Source organism: Triticum dicoccoides, chromosome 7B (assembly GCF_002162155.2).
Source record: "Triticum dicoccoides isolate Atlit2015 ecotype Zavitan chromosome 7B, WEW_v2.0, whole genome shotgun sequence".
In the NCBI taxonomy this organism is placed as follows: Eukaryota; Viridiplantae; Streptophyta; class Magnoliopsida; order Poales; family Poaceae; genus Triticum; species Triticum dicoccoides.
Genome location: NC_041393.1, coordinates 766,995,852 through 767,003,638, shown reverse-complemented (window position 1 = coordinate 767,003,638; position 7,787 = coordinate 766,995,852). Strand labels below are relative to the sequence as shown.

Below are 7,787 nucleotides of genomic sequence, written 5' to 3'. Positions count from 1 at the left end.
ACTTTTGAAATTTGTGAAATAGCACAATGACACAGCAGTTCTGCTTCTGCACATAGTCCCCCAAAACATACTCTTGTACCATTCCTTTCTGACAAGAGTGGCATGACAAGGAGCATGGCTGATCCTTCTTTCCTGGCGAGTTGTTGTACTTTATGAAATCTTCATCTTCGCTTATAAAATGCCTTCATGTAGATGCGTAGCAGGCCATTGCCTTTTCCATTGAAGATGGTAGTTAAAATATAGTCCCCACAGGTTTGCAAAGGCATCATGCCATTGTGAAATAGCACAATGGATCGGTGGCGGTGGCAGTAAGTAATTCCGTTTCAAGCATCAATAGGTCACGCTCTGAAGACTGCTCAATTACTCCTGTACACGGCATGAAAGGAAACCCTCAAAGAAAGGAAGAAAACCTCTTGTAATAACTACTAAAATATAAACTACATGTCACAAAGTTATATATACTATGGAAAACCTCTTCCGAATACAAATCCAACAATACACTTTTTGTAGCATATACTTCATATTCCGTTAGTTATATAGATGTCAAAATTTGACCCGAAATACAAGGGGACTCAACAAACCCGGATGGAGGGAGTAGTTTTGTAATGATCATTTTAGTACGTGTCGTCTCAATTGTTTCTTTTACTGCCAGAATTATTTGTATGTGGATAGCCATTTGGAACCTTCATGCTAGTTACATTCTTTCAGCGGTACTTTCATGCCATCTTCATGCTAGTTACATTCTTTCAGCGGTACTTTCATGCCATTTGATATTTATTGCTATAACTTTTTGTACCATGATAATGACTTGCTTTTAGCCCTTAACTTTGTACATGATCGTTCATTTTTTCCCATGTTGAAGCACCCTGTTTTAACTTGTAAGTGCTCCATTTAACCAGTGGAAAAATAAATTCAATTTGTTTTGCCTCTTATCAGACTTCTTTAAATCTGAATAGCTAATTACCTATCACCACTTGTGTTCTTTTTAGAGATGGCGTGTTCTAATTTTGATTGCTTTTGATATACAGGAATGTGTTTTCTTGACATGATTTCCAGATCATGTTTTTTGTCTTGCAGTAGTTCTGTTTTATGTCCTATTGCTCCATTTCCATGTGTATTGCTGTGAGGTGAATGAGTATGCTATTTTGATCTCTGAGCACAGACGTCCTCTGTTTGCGAGATCAGTGTATTTTGTTTATCTATGGCGAGCATCTGTCAGTTCATCTAAATGTCCAATTGTAACCTTGTTGTGTTGGTCGCTTTTCATCAGAATATGCATTATTGACAAATTATGTATGTTTGTTCCTAGGTAATGGCGTTGGTGATGGATATAGTGGAGACGAAAAGTTGGACGATATATAAGATGGTTTTCTGGTGGGATATGCATGCCGGTAAACGCTGTGGTGACCGAATAGGCCAGTGGCACAAGGAGTTTCTTCCGAAGAATTTCGATGCTCGCCATGGATATTCAGGCTGATTTACTCTTTCAGATTGGCAAGCTGCATTGGTTTTTCTTGATGGTTATTGCTTTTTGTGTCATGGAAATTTTATCTCCTGCTGTGATTTGTAAGGCTTTTTACTCAAAATTTTCAGGCTAATCGGTAGTAACTGGATACACCTGAATACCTAGATTCAAAAACTATACATTTTATCATCTTTGATGTCGCACATTTTAGGATTTTTTTTTCATATTGTTTTTTCAATTTTTTGTTTACCCGATGTGGGTACATCTGGGAGTAGAACAACCACCCCGTCTGGCTTACAAATTAATAACAGGTTGTCTAATTCACATCTAGATTTTTTTAAGAATGTCACATCTAAGCTCCCACAAATATATAATGCAACAACAAGAAACACACACAAAAAAAAAGAAAAAAATAGACCACAAACAGAGTGGACATCAGCTTAGATGTGACATAACTATGTCACATCTAGATGTGTCCTAGACAAACTCAATTACCAAAAAGGCATTCGCCCCACTTTATATATAAAGCATCGACCAGAAGACAAATACGGGTACAACACGCAACCCCCCACACACCACACACACCCAAGCCAAGATACAAGGGTGCCGATGCACCACAACACTACCCAATCGACCACCAAGCACACTACAACACTTGAGGCCGACGAGGACCTTCCGAGACCTAGCCACCGAGAAGAAGTGAAGCGGGACAATGGCGAAGCCTGGACTCCAAGGCGGTACCTTCAAGAAGGGCACGACACCGAAAGCCGCCACCACCCGATCTCAGAGATCAAGTTTTCACCTGGAGCAACTTGGAGAGAAGAGAACACCACGACGGAGCCTTGAAGAAGGAAACGACGCCCGCGGCGCCGCCACCGTCGGCCGGAGAAGACCGGGCAAGTGATGGACTCCGGTGTTAACCCTCTACCTAACCACCATGCTTCACCAAACATCACCAACCATGCCACCCACGTGGTCATGGCTGCCCGACCGCACCCAAGGCGCGTGCTCTGCCCACGAACACCGCGCCTCCCGCCGCCAGGGCCGCCGCCCAGCATCCAAGCAACTCCGTGAACACCCAAAGGCCTTGGCTTTGGCCTGACTGGCAGCCCTCGCCTATGAAGACGCCAGCAACCGCCCTGCCTCGAACATCGCCAGAACCCCAACAAAGAGCACACGGCCGAGGAAAGGGGGAGGAGCGGACGCATCCGGACCGGTGCACCCCCGCACCGGCGACGGGTGGCCATCAGGGCCTCCCATCCCTCCTAAGAACTCCCCACCGGACACACCCCCGTGTCGCCTCACCATGGCGCCCGCCGCAGCTCGGCGCGAAGCCGCCAACGGCAGCCCGCCCAACCATCGACCAGAAGCGCGAAGCCAGCCTGCACCCGCAGCCAAGAGCACTCACCGGAAGTGCCATCCCGCGCCGCTCGCCGCCGTCTAGGGGCCGGAACAGGGGAGCCCCGACTGGAGGACGGCCAGCGCGCACCACCAGCACGCGCGTCCGCCGCGAGCTCGACCACCACGCTGCACGCAGCAGCGGAAGCCTCCGCGCGCCGCCGCGTGCCGCCCGTGCCCGCCGTACCGCCAGATCTGGCCGAGCCCAGACCTGGCCGCCACCGCAGCAACGAGCGCGAGCCGCCCCGAGCAGCCCACCGCGCCGCCACCAAGCCCTCGCTACCCCGCCGCCAGGGCCCGCCGCCGCGCCTCCGCGCCTCGCACCAGCGCGAAGCACCGCCGTCCGCCGCCGCCCCGCGCCAACAGCCTCCGAGCGGGATGAAGAAGAGCCCCGCCGCCACCGGCGCCGGTGGGCTTTGCCCGGCAGCGTGGTCCGGCGGCGGCGAGGGAGGGAAGGGGCGAAAGGAGGCCCGAAGCCGGCGGCTAGGGTTTCCCCCCCGGTCGCCACACGGGAGCGACGCGGGGAGGGGAGGGACAAACCCAATTAATAATATTGTTGGTCATTTTGGATTGCTACTCGGATAACTGCCACGTGAATCCGTATCTGTGACTTGTCCAATAGTGTGTCGAGATGTATCATACTGTCTGTTCAACTCTTTTCGAAGTGATGCCTGACTGGGGTGAGATGAAAGGGCAGCTGAAACGGGAAATTTGGTGTGGAGAGGAGCCAAGCTTGAGATTAAGATCCCAATGGCATATGTCTGTTAGTAGTATCTGTGGTCTACATGTTGCTATCAGGCAGTGGTGGGCCCATAGAATGAGGTTTGCTCGGGCGATGGAGGAAGAGAATTTGTAGCACCTAGGTGCTCCGCCCCTATATGAACATTAAGTTCAAAAAGATATCAAGAAATCAGAATTTTTTTGGGGGGAATTTTGGGATATCAAACTTGGTTGTCCGATCTACTTTCGTGTGAAACATCATGGAAAAAAATTTCAAGAAACGTGTCTGTGGCAAAAAAAGACAAAAAAAAATCTGATGTATAGAAAAAAACTGTTTTTCCTCCGCCACAAATACCTTTCCTTGTATTTTTTTCGCGAAATATTACACGGGAGGAGATTGAGCACCCAGGTTTGATATCCCCAAATTTCAGATTTTTTAATAGCTTTTTGGTATTTTTTATATTTAATATTTGTATAGGGATGTGGAGCACTGATGAGCTCCTGTGTATTTCCTGGGCGATGGATGCCTACTGAGCTCGATTGATTTGCTTTTACAACTGCATAGTGGAGCTTGGTAGCCTGCATAACTGCTGGTGACCCAGGGTGGCCGCCCATGCTTACCCAGTACGTGGTGATAACCGTATAGTATACACGTGAAGAACGCCGAGATTCAGAAACGAACATGAATGCCGTTAGTCGGCGACGTGCTTATTGAGACCGTGTGGTAGTTGATTTATCATACTGATGTTTCGCTCCGTAGGAAGTAAAAGCGTGAATTGTTAAGACGATGATGATGTACATGGGAACGTGTGGGATCGAGTCTCAAAGATTAATCCCAGTCACATGGGTACGTGTGGTGTAGACGTTGCTCTCAGGCAAGGTTTGTGAGTGGTTCAAAAGGAAGCTGTCTAGGCTTCCAATGAAGACGATGTGAAAAAAAGAGTGTTCCAACGAAGATCAGGCGACACTAGCGAGGAAAAGTTAAAAAAAAAAAAGCAATGAACGGGGCATTCCGAGAATTGAACTCGGGACCTCTCGCACCCAAAGCGAGAATCCTACCACTAGACCAAATGCCCTTTAATACTTTTATAAATTTGTAAAGGAATAAATATATTTGTTATAAATATATTTCTTGATGAATTTAATGATATACATCCGGGGTCAAAGAAGTCCTTGTAGCGATCAGCAAGGCCCCTATGCTAACGCTGATTCAAGACTTGATATCCCGGTTTTTGGACCTTGATATTCAAGACTTGAGGTTTTGCTCCTCCACATTCTCCGTTTCTTCAAGGAATGCCATCATTATTGTCGTTTCGGAAATAAGGTAAAAATAGAGTTAATATCACCATAAATACATGAACTTCCACAACGCTAACAAATCCATACAAAACTTGAAAAAACATGAAAACTAGTCACTTATGTTTTGATTCGGTAACACTTTGATACAAAACGTTCATCAGCTGGCAGATCGGCACCACGTCATCAAGTGGCACACACTTGTGTTATTTATTTTTGCACAAATCCCCATGGCGTTATTATGTAGATGCAGTAGAAGGTCCGGTGCTTCCCATTCCCCATTCCTCAGTCCAAATCCCTAACACCAAGCCCGAACCTACACTCCCACCTTTCAAGGGCTCCCGGTGGCCGCGCACTTTGGAATCGCATGCCTCCGGCGTCGCGAAGGAGGGCAGTTGCCGTGGCATTATGTACATCGGCCGCGGGAGGCAGAGCCGGCCTCGCTTGCGGCGGCGTCCGTGGCGTTGGGACATCTTCCACATGAGGTAGAGGCGGTCTCAGTGGCAACGGGACATTGTCCGCGCAACGTAGAGGCGGTATCGGTGGCAACATCAGCGGCTGGAGGAACGACTGCGAACAGTGGGTGGTCACCGGCGTTGTGTGATGCTGAATGCATGTACTGTTGAAATATGCTAAAGAATTATGATAGAATTTGTACTGCATGCTGACAGTCCTATGTGATGTTGAAAACTTGTCTGATTGGTTAATGTAGCGTTTTATGCTTCAATGCGTGCCTCATCTTTGTCTGCAAGTTTGCACAGAAAAATCTTTGTATTTGTGATTCAAACTTGCACCGAGAAATCATTATATTTGTGGTTAAAACTTGCACTGAAAATTATTTGTATTGTCCGGCAGGAGCTAGCCTCTCCGTTGTTTGTCGCTGCCTCAACCTCGGCGCGTGGCCGACTCCTTGCAACGACGAACATATGCGGCATTCATGTCGATCGCACTTGCAGTGCTCTTGTGGTGCTCAAAATGTATGTTTGCCTGCGGATGAAACATTTTCAGTTTTTCATCACAGAGATCATCGTGTCCATCCTCCACATCATAATCACATTCATAAAATTCAGAGTCAGTCTGTTCAACATCTCCCTCTGCTTCACTATCTTCTCCCTCTGCTTCATGTGCTTGCTCCACTTCCTCTGGTTCTGCTTGCTCTTGCTCTGGATGTTGTGCTTGCTCTTCAATATTTGCTGCAGCATTGATCCTTGAAGTTCCTTCTCCCCATCTAGCTCTTGTTGGCAATTCTATTACCATATCATACCATATGTGATCTTTCTCATCCACAAGCAAATATAGTGTCTTATGTTCTCTACTTGCATTGTTCATTGCAGCAATTACTTCGTCATTATCCACACAAACCATACCATCCAAAATTGACTTGTTCTCAGGCAAGCACCAGTACACATGAATCTTAGGATTTGAAGTATCATTTTTTTTTAGAAAAAGAGGATGACCCCCGGCCTCTGCATCTGGAAGATGCATACGGCCACTTTATTGATTATTCCCGAGGACCTTATCATACCCAATGTTCTCCAACTAATCCTTCATAACTTGTGTTGACCAACTATCAGGATGACATTAATCGTACACATCATGTGTGCGTCCAACATATTGCCTATTAGCACCCAGTCCACAGAAAAGTCCATTGTGTTCAAATTCTACTGGGAACATAGGTGTAATTTCCCCTGAAGTAACTGCAAAAAAGGATGTTTACATTAAATTTGCGCATGAAAAGCCTCTGTTTGGTGCAGTATATAGTTAGAATTGCAGTAACAAGATACAGCAAAAGACACTGTTTGCTGTAGTACATAGTAAAAATTACAAAATAATTTAGTCACTTCTGGCATGTACAAAATAATGTAGACACTGTTCATAATTTACGACTTCTTGACTTACTTCTATTTACTTTTCCTTTGGCAAATCAGCATTGCAGAACGACTAGTTCATGGATTACATGACACATTTTCTGATGTCTAGATTTGTTATCCGTTAAAATAGGTGTCTAGACCTCCCAATTTGCAGACACTTGATGGAAGAAACACCCAGGTCGAGTTGATTCATTAGGATTTTTGGAATGTCAAGACATTGAGACATGTGCTCGCAAAGAGTCTCACACTTGCAACAACAATGTCGATACCAACTGGTGTGGAAGAAGAAGATGAGGCTTGTGGCAAGGTACAGACGCTCCACGGCGTAAAGCCCCCCACCCCGAGATTAGAAGGAGGGTGGAGCTTAGCGAACTGTCCATTGGGTAGGATGACAAACCTATGGTCGCTGGAGATGCATGGTTTCTTGTATGTGACATGGAGGGCCAACCATTGGATCTGCTCTCCTGAACATGCATCTCCTTGGCCACCTAAAACTGCAAGGTGATGGGACCCCCTCATGTGTCTTCACCGAGCCAGGCCTTTGACATCTCGAGACCATTGTGCTCAATGGAATTGTCAAGTGGGACGACATCGACTACCTGGTGGTCCAAGCCATCAGACGATCAGAGACTGGTCGAGCAAGATATTGGTCCAAGAAGGAAATTGAATGAACCAGGTCCTTAACAATTGATTTTGTGTTTTCTTGAAATCAAGGGTGAAAAGACTTGTACTCACGGACCCGCACGCTCCGCGTGACAGTCATCACGCGTCCCCGCAGTTGCCATGGTCCGCACCCTCTTCCATGTTCGTTTAACTATAGTTGTCATGTTACTGAACTATAGTTGCCATGTCTGAAAACTACAGTTGCCATCGTTGCTCAACTGGAGTTGTCATCTCAGATCAAGTGCCAGATGCCATTTTTTTGGACAACTGCAGCTGTTGCCATGTATGGTCTAGTCTACTACAGTTGCATGATTTGAAAAACTTTAGGGGTTACCACCTACTAACACTAGGCAGTTGCCATGTATGGTCTGGTT

General features: G+C 46.4%; 1 non-coding gene across 1 annotated transcript; it reads right to left on the bottom strand.

Annotated features, from left to right (window-relative positions):
• Window positions 1–4,587: 4,587 nt before the first annotated feature.
• TRNAP-UGG lies at window positions 4,588–4,659 on the bottom strand. The gene has a single exon. It is a non-coding gene; the product is annotated as a tRNA-Pro (tRNA).
• Window positions 4,660–7,787: the final 3,128 nt, after the last annotated feature.